The sequence below is a fragment of the Podarcis pityusensis genome (assembly GCF_964106645.2).
Source record: "Podarcis pityusensis genome assembly, chromosome: 17".
Classification (NCBI taxonomy): Eukaryota; Metazoa; Chordata; class Lepidosauria; order Squamata; family Lacertidae; genus Podarcis; species Podarcis pityusensis.
In genome coordinates this window covers 7,859,700-7,871,907 of record NC_138042.1, presented here as the reverse complement: position 1 = coordinate 7,871,907, position 12,208 = coordinate 7,859,700, and positions in this window count along the sequence as shown.

Here is a 12,208-nt window from a genome sequence, read left to right as displayed (position 1 = left end):
ACGCGGGAGCCTGGCTGGAACCATCGGCGCCCCTGGAGCTGGACGGAGTAGGAAGAGACGGAGGTGAGTCTCTGCCCCGAGGAGCTCAGGACCCAAAATTCCTCCCTCGGCAAAGCTACAAAGGGGAGGCAGATGGACTCCGGCGGCAGGAATATTGATAGGTATATTGGGGTGGGGAAGAGATGTTGTTCCGAGATTGAGTTCCAAAATCCTTTATATGTACATAAATTTATTTATTTGGCTTTTCAGATTAGAATTTTACAGTCGCATATCCAAGATTGGGTTCCAAAATCCCCATCAATTGGCTCTGCTGTTTTTAAGTATGCTTGGCAGCTTTTCTTTCTGGCATCTTGACCACACCTATGTTAAATTCGAAATTCTCCAGGAGAAGCTTACAGGTGCGGGACAGAAAACAGCATCACCTGTTGAATTCCGCTTGGCAAGAAGCTGATGAAGAAATAAAACAGGGTGGTCCAGTGTGTGGCCTTCAAGGCCGTTTTGGGCAGCCCTTGACAACTTTTGATGCCCCTGCCCCAGCCCTGGCACAGTGTAAGCGAGGCTCTGGGCTTTGGGAATGAGCTGCAAGGGCTCTGGCAGGGTGCTTCCAAAGCCTAGTTAGCGTTTTTCTCAGCTTTAGAAAAGAGGTGGGAGGGCTGAGGGGAGCATCAAATTTTGCCCTCGCTCACCCCACCCCCTCATGCGACAAGACAGTGTGCAGCCCACAGGTTCTGTGTGGTAAAAGGTAAAGGACCCCTGGATAGTTAAGTCCAGTCAAAGGCGACTATGGAGTTGCGGCACTCATCTCGCTTTACAGGCCGAGGGAGCCGGCGTTTGTCTGCGGAAAGCTTTCCAGGTCATGTGGCCAGCATGACTAAACTGCTTCTGGTGCAATGGAACACTGCGACGGAAACCAGAGCGCACGGAAATGCCGTTTACCTTCCCGCCACAGCGGTACCTATTTATCTACTTGCGCTGGTGTGCTTTCAAACTGCTAGGTTTGCAGGAGCAGGGACTGAGCAACGGGAGCTCACCCCATCGTGGGGATTCGAACCACTGACCTTCCGATCGGCAAGCCCAAGAGGCTCAGTGGTTTGGACCACAGCACCACCCGCTCACTTAATATGAAAAGTTGGACCACCCTGAAGTAAAAAGTCTGGTTTGGGGTGGGGGTCTCGTTTACTTCTATATAACGTTTAATAGCAGCTTGATGCACAGAAAGAGCAGGTAAAGGTCTTTATGGTATGGGATTAAGCAGCAGTATCTGCTAAAATCTACAGATTGAGGTGCTGTGAGAGCCCTAAGTGTGTTGGCCAATAAAGAAGATGGTTGTTCTGGTCTTGAGGCAAGGTGAGGTGATCAGCTCAGGCGGAAGATCTTATATGCCGTATTTCCAAATTGTCTTAGCCTCAATCATTTGCAAAAACACAGAGGAAATTTAGTAGCTGAAACTTCCTGGGCACTTACCATCATGTCAGAAAAAACTTCCGCTGCTAAATTTGTGTGCACGCGTCAGTCAGGGTTGCCAAGAGATCAGAAAATGTCTTGGCCTGCTGCTGTGCCTTCACCGCATCTCAAGTCAGCAAGGGAAGTAGCAGTATCACCTAACTGTATGAAGCTGCAATGAAAAGCACAGCTACAGAGATGGGTTGAATAGTTGGCGTCTCTGGTGTCAGGCTGCTTTTAAAGGCACGGAAGAGGAGCAGAGCCAGTAAAAGGGGGAAAGGGCATTGAGCTGAAAAGCTTTCAAACAAGGATGGGACTATGCTCAGGAGGCAAAGGGTTGCCAACTTTTCAACCTGCTCCTGTAGCTGGGCCTTTAAAAGCCAGTTGATGTAGTGAGCAGATATTAACGTAAATCTCTATGCAAAAAACGAACGTGTTTGCATTAGGGGATGTCCTGAAGTAGAGGACCTTATGCATTATATCTTGCACTGTCCCTTATATAATGAAGCAAGAGAAATATTTTTAGCACCTATAATGACAAGGTCCCCTGGCCAGAACCCCTCTGACGTGATTTTATATCTCCTCGCAGACACAGATAAGTATGTGATCTGGTGTGTAGCACTCTTTACAACTGCCGCTAGGAAAATTAGAGCAAATTATATAGCTAAGGTAGCCACCAACTGTAAAGGAGATGAATTTATTTGACCCTATCTACATCAAGCTATATTCTATCTTTATCACCAAACTCCGAATATAATTGCACACTGTATTAATTAACATTATTTTTAATATATTAGTGGCCATATGATAATTTTAGCTTATAAATTTTATTGTTTAATGTCTTAATTTGTATATTAAGGTACTTTTATAGCTCTGTTTAGAGAAGGTAATTTCTTGATAATATAAATGTTTTAAGTCTTTTGTATCAATCCAGTATATTTTCTTTTAATTGTTGAATGATTCTGTGTACATTGCGGCAGCCTTTGGCTATGTTCAATAAAACCGACTGACTGACTGTAAATCTCTATGCTGTGAGAAGTTTCACCGACTTATTTCTGCATGCTAAGCAGCTATAAAAGGCATGAGAGTAGGCCACACCGCTTTGCAGTGGTGGTTACTGTACACACTTTCTTGAGAGTAAGTCTCACAGAACTAACGCGATGCTTTCTTCTGAGTAAACATGCATACAATCCAACTATGCGCTGGGAATCACAAGAGTCTTCATAATGACGAGGGGGCCACTAGATCCCATTCCACTTCTTGTGCTGGGAATAGGATCCAAGATTCTTGGCTGCATTTACAAGTCCATTCTGCTCTTTGCCAATAACTCTGAAGTCATATTTCCAACTTTACATGTTTTAACTCCCCACTTGACACCTGTTAATATTATTTTCTAGTGAAACGTCTCCCCCTAGTGGGAGAAAAATGTACTCTACATCACTTGGAAGGTCTGTTGCCAAAAGGGGAATAAAAAGCAAAGGGGAAGGCCTATCACAACAAAAGCTATCTCTCATCTGTTTATCTATCTATCTATCTATCTATCTATCTATCTATCTAACTATCATCTGTATCTATCATGTGGCTCTGTATAGGCCAAGAGTGGTATTCAACTAAGTTTTACTCAGAGTGAACCTATTAACATTAATGAATATTACTACATTAGGTCCAATAATTTCAACAAGTCTATAAATATAAATAAAACTTAATTGAGTACCGACCCATTTCTTACAGATTAAGCACTATTTCATATCCCTGCAGTGGTTGCCTAGGTGAGTGTGTAAACGATGGCAGGCCAAAAAAAAGTTAAGAAATGTGCAAGACGATGGTAGGTGTGCCATGAGTGTAGCCAGGATTTATTTTAGGGGGGCAGGCTTTATGTTTTTTGGGGGGAGAAACCAAGTTATTTATTTGCTTGCCTCCCCTGGCTAAGCCCATGAGGTGTGCCACAGTGCTATGAGGAGCACCAATGTTCTGAATGACCCAATCACACTCCAATCAGGGTGAGTGTGATGCTTTGGGTCACAAAGTTTCCTAACAAAGAAAAATAATTTTCTTTCAGGAGGTAGCCATTTCCAGGAACTGTTGAGACCAAATTCCCCAGTGTCAAACAGTGACTGTAAGCTTACCGGAGTCTTCCTTTGGTTCCAATTTTTGTTTTTAAAGGGGTCTGAGTTTGATGACTCAGAAGAGGGCTGGGGAACCTGGGGTCTGAGACTGAAATGCTCCCGTGTCTGGTTTCAACCTGTTGCAATATTTCACATCTGATGGATATCCAGTTTTTCTCTGGAGCAGAGGCTGACCTGTTTGGACTATAGAACTGACAGAAAGGCACTGTTTGCAGATGATATCCTGTAACAAACAAGGTGTGCAGGTGAACGAACTTCTGGTGAATGAACTGGCGGCATTGCCTGAGTAAATAAGGGGGAACAGAGTTTCTGTACTGGGACTAAATAACAGCTCTGACAAGCCACCTTGTCCCCTCTCGTTTCACTATTTGACTTGAACATGCAGCTGAGTAAGAATTCCAATAAGCTTATTATGCCCATACAAAGCAGGGCCTGACCCAATTTTAGATTGGGACTGTCCCGGCACAGAAGATGTTTCCCTTTGCCCCAAATTGGGAACAGTTCAGCTACCTGCAGTTTCCATTGTATTTTTAATGTTACGCACACACACTAATCAGGGAAGGCTATTGTGCTACCCAGGGACATACTAAAAGTTTTCTGCGCTAGAAAGTCATTCTGCTCCCTCTTCTGTTTATTAGCAGCGGTTACAATCCGCCGGGAAGTTCTCGCTGAAACCAACAGGAGCTGTACGGGAACATGGTAGCAGCAAAGCTGTTAAGAGCGAGGCAGCCTGGGGCTACTAGAATCTGGGTACCCAGATGCAGCCACAATGTCTCTTTTGGGCAGCAGGGATGTTAATCAGAGGGGTAGATATCAGGCTGTAATTATCAAACGGTGGCTACAATCTGCCGCTGGAGTTTGCACTAAAGGCCAAAGATATTGCCGGGTTTGGGCTACCAAATATGGCACACAAATAGGAGAGCTGTATGAAACCTTTGCAGATGTCTTTTGGGTTGTTAGGGACGGGGGTGGCGCTGTGGGTTAAACCACAGAGCCTAGGACTTGCTTATCAGAAGGTTGGCGGTTCGAATCCCCATAATGGGGTGAGCTCCCGTTGCTCGGTCCCTGCTCCTGCCCACCTAGCAGTTCAAAAGCACGTCAAAGTGCAAGTAGATAAATAGGTATCGCTCCAGCGGGAAGGTAAACGGCGTTTCCGTGTGCTGCTCTGGTTCGCCAGAAGCGGCTTAGTGATGCTGGCCACATGACCCAGAAGCTGTACGCCGGCTCCCTCGGCCAATAAAGCGAGATGAGCGTCGCAACCCCAGAGTCGGTCACGACTGGACCCAGTGGTAAGGGTCCCTTTACCTTTGGGTTGTTAATATTGTTAGAAAAGCCCGGTGCCCGTCCCTCTCTCCACCGAGCAGTGGCCAGAGCGCATGGGGTCATAGGCACACACACAGGGTCTGTGTCCCTTTGCAGAATAAAAGACACGGCAGAGACTGTCGTGCTTTACGAAATAGGGTTTATTCGCCTATTTACACCTTCAGTCTGCATGGAGGGAGTCCAGGTCTTCCAGCGTGGCTCACAACAGTGCTGGGAACCTTTCACCTCTTCCTCCAAGATGGATCTCAGCTCTACTTCCTCCTCCTTCTCCCCAGGAGCACCTTGCTCTTCCCCCAGAGCAGTTACCTGGCAATCTTCCAAATCTCCAGTCTCTGGTCACACCTGGGGCAAGAAGTTCCCGCTGTCTTGTTGATGACCCTCAATGGCTCTCTATTGTTCCCTTAATGGCCCTAGTTTGGCCAGGCTACCCAATAATTCCTTTGCCGTTTATATTTCTCCCTTCCCACCCCAAATAATCCCAATCCTAGAATTTATTAATTTCTATGTTTATCCTGAGGGATGCGGGTGGTGCTGTGGGTTAAACCACAGAGCCTAGGACTTGTTGATCAGAAGGTCGGCAGTTCGAATCCCTGCGACGGGGTGAGCTCCTGTTGCCCCTGTTGCTCAGGTCCCAGCTCCTGCCAACCTAGCAGTTTGAAAGCACGTCAAAGTGCAAGTAGATAAATAGGTACCGCTCTGGCGGAAAGGTAAAGGGCGCTTCCATGTGCTGCTCTGGTTTGCCAGAAGCGGCTTAGTCATGCTGGCCACATGACCATAGCTGTCAAGTGTCCCTTATTTGAAGGGACAGTCTCTTATTCCAGCGCCATGTCCCGCTGCTGTCCCTTATTGATGGATGTCCCTTAAATGATGTCCCTTAAATTTCAAAGGAAGCAGCTCCTCTCCCTCCCTCCCTGCCGGCCAGGGAGGAGGGAAGCTCCAACTGTGTTGCTTGGGTGTGTTGCTCACCCAATAAGAAGTCTAAGAATGACTGGGGGGTGGAGCTTGCATGCCTTGTGTGTGGCTAGTTAATGCAAGCTGAGGGGGGTTTTGAATGCTGGACGCCATTTTGTTACACATGCTGCTGCAGACTTTGCAGTGCAAAGCCAGGCCGGCGAGCCATCTTAAGTTGAGGCTGCATAGGCCTTGTGGTGCCTATGATTCAGATTCTATTCAGTTGAACCTCTGGTTACAAAGTTGGTTGGACAATGTTCTCGAAGCTACCAGCATGAGTTTGACCAGATTGCAGGAGGACAGGAAGACTGGAGTGCCTGGAACAGGTGAGGCTGCAGGTCCCTTATTTTGGCTGCTGGTCCCTTATTTTCAAGGCTGCTGGTCCCTTATTGTCAAATCTGTAAGTTGACAGCTATGCACATGACCCGGCAGCTGTACGCCAGCTCCCTCGGCCAGTAAAGCGAGAAGAGCGCCGCAACCCCAGAGTCGGCCATGACTGGACCTAATGGTCAGGGATCCCTTTACCTTTACCTTATGTTTATCCTAAGTCTACAACGCTACCTTTTCTGTGTTCATTCCATATTTGCACACACTGCTTGAACAAATGCTGCCTTTTCTTTGATAGGTGGGTGCATACCTCCTCGTCTCAGTCACTAGCAGTATATTTCAGTATGCATCTAAATTATATCATGTGTTAAACAGCTATTGCATTGGCTGTTGCACCATTTACCCTGCAGTCCTATAGATATATCTATGAGTTCAGTGGGACTTGCTCCCACCTAGAGAATTGCAGTCTCATATCGCCTATATCTTTTCAGCTTGAAAAACATGGATTCTCTGTGTGGGGGGGTGTTTCACAAATATACAGTATTCATGATGCAGACCCTTCCTAGTTTAATGCAGAATTCTCTCTAGCTTCCCCAAATTTACAGTTTTCTGATGTTGGTTTCTAATTCAATGAAATACTGTAACAACCATATCAAGAGATCCCATCTGACTGCTCTTGTTGTTTTTCCATTCAGATGGTATAAGAATCATGTCTATTTACCTATCGTTATTTATAATTTATTTAAAGTTGTTTACAGTTACAATATCTACTTGAGTTGCCTATAGTTTATTTATAGTTCATTCTTTTTACAGACACACACATCCTGTTTCTACTTTGAGGGGAAACAAAATACTTTGGATAGTTTCTCATGCCAGCAGGAATTTAAGCAGATTTATAATAATTAATTTGAACGCTAGACCTCAACCTACATTGAAGCTCATACTTGTTTTACATGCCATCATTACTTGGAGATAAATCAACCCCCTTCCAAGACAAAGGAAGCCCAGGGCACACAAAAGTAAACCGGATGCAAGTTTTAATACAAATTTTACTTTCTTGGGCTCCATGATCACTGCAGATGGTGACAGCAGTCACGAAATTAAAAGACGCCTGCTCCTTGGGAGAAAGGCGATGACAAACCTAGACAGCATCTTAAAAAGCAGATACATCACCTTGCCAACAAAGGTCCGTATAGTTAAAGCCATGGTTTTCCCAGTAGTGATGTATGGAAGTGAGAGCTGGACCATAAAGAAGGCTGATCGCCGAAGAATTGATGCTTTTGAATTATGGTGCTGGAGGAGACTCTTGAGAGTCCCATGGACTGCAAGAAGATCAAACCTATCCATTCTTAAGGAAATCAGCCCTGAGTGCTCACTGGAAGGACAGATCCTGAAGCTGAGGCTCCAATACTTTGGCCACCTCATGAGAAGAGAAGGCTCCCTCAAAAAGACCCTGATGTTGGGAAAGATGGAGGGCACAAGGAGAAGGGGACGACAGAGGACGAGATGGTAGGACAGTGTTCTTGAAGCTACCAGCATGAGTTTGACCAAACTGTAGGAGGCAGTGGAGGACAGGAGTGCCTGGAGTGCTCTGGTCCATGGGGTCACGAAGAGTCGGACACGACTAAACGACTAAACCAAAAAACAAAAAATGGAATGCATCAGGAGAAAGAGATCAAAGTGAGCAGCAAGCTGGATGGCAACAGGTCCCTGCAGAGAACTATTGTACTGTTTCACACCATCCCAGTCTCCAAGCGGCAAGATACTTTAGGGGTTCCAAGTGCTTTACTGATGGTTCACTTTCCTTGGAATGAAGGTCAGCAGAGACTGAAGTGTTTTTAGGATACATAGTTTTATTTATATTTAACTTAAGTTCAGGAGATAGGGACTCACAACATCAACACCCCAATAGATCTTTTTTTAAAAAAAAATTCAAAGTTTTTATTGTTAAAATAATTCAGCATTAATACACATGTATTACAAATATACAAGCATACAAACCTACATTTCATACAATCCTTAAAAGTGCTCTAACAGAAGGGTGGGGTGAGGGGTGGTGGATGGTGATGGGAAAAGGAATTATCTGTGGGACTGAGTGTAGGTATGTTTGAGCACACCCCAATAGATCTTGTTTCTCTCTTAGGTTTCCAGGGGAGCATCCAAGACACAACTTTGGATCCAACACAGAGCAGACACAGCTCTGTCTCCACCTTCTAGCATCCTTCCAACTCTCACATACAACTCCCATACCTAGCACCCCTTTACCTATTGTTTTTCATCTTTATTTTTGGTTATATGGTGTAACTGTGGTGTATATAAGCTGGTGTAAGCCTGGGGCTGCATATTCCTGGCTTGCAGGGGGTTAGACTAGATCAGGGGTCAGCAAACTTTTCCAGCAGGGGGCCGGTCCACTGTCCCTCAGACCTTGTGGGGGGCCCGGACTATATGTTGCCATGATTATGACCTGCATTTTTGGCAAAAACCCTCATTGGGACCAACCCCAACGTTGCCCAAATGTGATTTTTTTTGGGGGGGGGGGTTTCCCTCATACATCCACGCTGCTTCCTTTGCTTTTTACACGTTGACAGTTATTATTTCTCTCGTAAGACGGGGTGGGGGGCTGAGGTAAGCGCACCATTCCTGTCAGCCCTGGAGAGCGTGTGCGCTTGCGTGGGTGAAGGGAAAAGCCATTGGCCACGCTAAGTCAGGCCAGTGCCACTCAAGCTAAAACGTTCTTTTCCCCGCGTGAGGGAAGATGAGGCGGTGGCGGCTATTTACCTTTCCATGGCTCGCACCATGTAGCTAACGAGTGGCCTCCCCAGCAGAGCGCAGAACTGCTTCGGAGTGCAGCCACCCAGGCGCTCCCTGCTTCCTCCAGCAGCGAGCACCGCCGCCACAGACACCGGCAGGTATCGCTCCTGAGTCGCCTCTGAGCCCCTGCCACCACAGCTGCCCTTCCTGAGGTCAGTCACCGGCAGCTCCATGGTGGAAATTCGACCTGTGGCTCCTTTTCCCTCTTCCCCACCCCGGAAGAAAAGATTGCTGCGCATGCGCGACGGACGGAGAAGGGGCTTCTCTCAAGCAGCTGCCCACCTCACTTTTGACCCCCCAAGCCTGGCTGAGTCACAAAAAACATCATGCGCGTGCACTATGCCGGCTGCCTGGATTCCCGGACTGTCCGCAAGCCGGATCTAGAAGGCAATTGGGCCTGATCCGGCCTGCAGACCTTAGTTTGCCGACCCATGGACTAGATGATCCTTGGTGTTAAGTTGTGGGTGAACATATCAGAAGACACAGTGATTCTTCAAACAGCTCTTGTTTATTCAGAGGCCAGTACAGAACTGAACTGAAGGGTTCAGTCAGCCTGCTTATATAGAGCTCCAGTACAACGTAACTAACAATTTTCTAAAGCTATCCAATCACTGAACGTCACTTTCGATCCTTCATTTGCATAACTATCTACAGTATCCCCCTGCTGGCCCAGGGTGAGAACTTCAGTACATAACACCTGGGGTCCCTTCCAACTCTGCAATACTGTGAATCTATCCTAAGTTGACTTGCCACCCAGCCACACAAGGGGGAAAGGCCTGCCGATTTGCCTCAATGGCTACAGAGCTGCTTCTTTGGATATGTTAAACGACAACACTGAACTGGCCAGCCTTAACAAAGGTTTGGCTGGTTTCCTCTTCTTACCCACCCACCCCCGCTGACACAGTATCATAGGTTTGAAAGGGGCTCGGGGAAGGATGGAAGAATGAAAAAATCCCGACAAAAGAACAGTAGCAAGAGAAGTTGATGGACTATGCAGAACTGGCTAAACTGACATACAAATTGCGTGAGAAGGACAGCTATGACTATAAAGAAGAATGGGAACTTTTTACAAAATACAGAAACAACAAAACGAATTGGACTCCTTGGCAGGTTTTGAATAAACATACACAAATTTATTTGTTAATATAATAGATGGACAATTCAGAGATTTTTACATTTTTATAACATGCAGAGAATAGTATGTGTTAATAAATCAGAAAGAGGAACTGAGGGAAGTTGTAGGGGGGAGGGAGGGGTATGAGGGGGAGATGGGAGAGGAAAAAATTGGGGGGAAATATAATTGCTGGAATAATTTGATATGTGAAAATAATAATAAAAAAAATATTTTTAAAGGGGCTTGGGGATCATACAGAATGATCCCCCCAAAACCCTCTTTTTAACAGTATGTTATGAGCTAATTACCTAACTAGTTTTTTTATAAAAAAAATTCAAAGTACTGTAAACTTACCGTACTTAGCTGTGAAGTTTCACTTTATGTAGTCCTTTCAAGCGTTCAAAGCCCATCACCTGATCATTCAGTCATAATCTTCCTTACTCAATCCTAAAGCAAGCTGGCATTATTATCTACCATATTGCAGAGGACTACGGCTGAGAGGGGGCGGGGGAGGCTTACGTAAAGCCATCCAGCGCCTACATGGCAGAGGGGACATTCAAACCAGGGGTTTCCTGGTTTTCAGCTCAGCCTGCTAGTCCCTTCACTCTGCCAGTTCACTTGCCACCAGGATAGCAATGGCAAGAATTGGGGAAAAGAGTACAAGCTCCAGTACAAGGTCCATCCAAAGATTACTCAAGCGATGTGTAGCCCGCCCGCCCCCCATCTCACCCTGCTGCCAAGCTCTACCACTATTCCCTCTCTGCTAGTGATCTGCCCTCCTCAAACAGTATGGCAGTGGTTTTCAACCAGGGTGCTGTGGCACCCTGGGGTGCTTTGACACTGGGAAACAACATTTTTGTTGCATTGACACCTGCAGTTGTTCTAACCTAATTTTGATGTGCTGATTTCATATCTGAAGTTGGCTTTGTTCTGTAAGCTCTAGGGGTTTTTTTGCAATTCATGTTTTTCACTTTTCACCATAATCTTTGTTTTTCACAACGCAAGAATTCAATATTTTATTAAACACATAGTCAAAGTAGTGCAACATGAGTATAAATGTAAGTGACATATAGCATTGAACATAACATGTTCAGTTGGAGGTATGCAAAAAAATGTATTCCCTTGGGATACACAATATACTGGGGAACATTTTTCCCCCCATTTTCTGTTGCATGAGATTTTTCAGCTGCTGTTATATGTTCTTTCAATGCTGATTTCGAATCTGAAATCGATTTTCGTGTACGTGCTATAGTTATCTTTCAATTTCTGACTTTTGCCAATATGTCATATTTATACTGGGGATAAGTGGACACTGACACATTTTTGCCTACTTGAAGAAGCCATGGTCTGATCTGAAAAATACAAATATTTAGGTTACAAAACTAAAAATGAAGAAAAATTAAGTTTGCAAAACAATAATTACCATGTGGTTAGGGTAGATCAACGTGTCAGTCACTGACGGGCTGCCCGTCTCCCTCCTCAGCGAAAAGCCTGCAAGCGCTGCACACACGCTTCACGCGGCTCGTGAAAGGGAGCGCTGAGCAGAGCCTGGGATGCGTACAGGCTCTGCTCAGCACTCCCTTTAAAGAATTCCCCCCCCCCTTTGCATCCCCCCTCTAAAAACTAGGTGCGTCTTATGGTCAGGTGCATCTTATGGAGCGAAAAATGCAGTGGATATTTCACAGAAAACATCAGCTCAACAATGAACCACTCGGCAAATCCCATGTTTGAAATTGCTAGGAAAGGGATTAAAAATAAAACTGCAACATGCACAGTTCTGGGATGACCCCATTTTTCTTACTTATTTCACTTCTACCACACAACTGAGTTCAGAGTTACTGCTCTTTTTTAACCAAAGTCCTACCTTCTCTTGTGCCTTTAACACAAAGCCAGCCCAATACCTTTTTGCTGCCTGAAGGGAAGGGCAAAATGTACTCTTCACTGCCCCATTCCACATACAAAAGCCAACTGGACTGGCAGCTGTGTTTTACTGCTTGGGAGCAGAATAATAATGTGGAGGATGCATGGCAAGCAAGCCGCATGACACACAGAGCTCTTGTCTTCCAACCCCTTTTCCCTGCTCTGCACCCCTGTCTTTGGGTTTCTCCGGTGG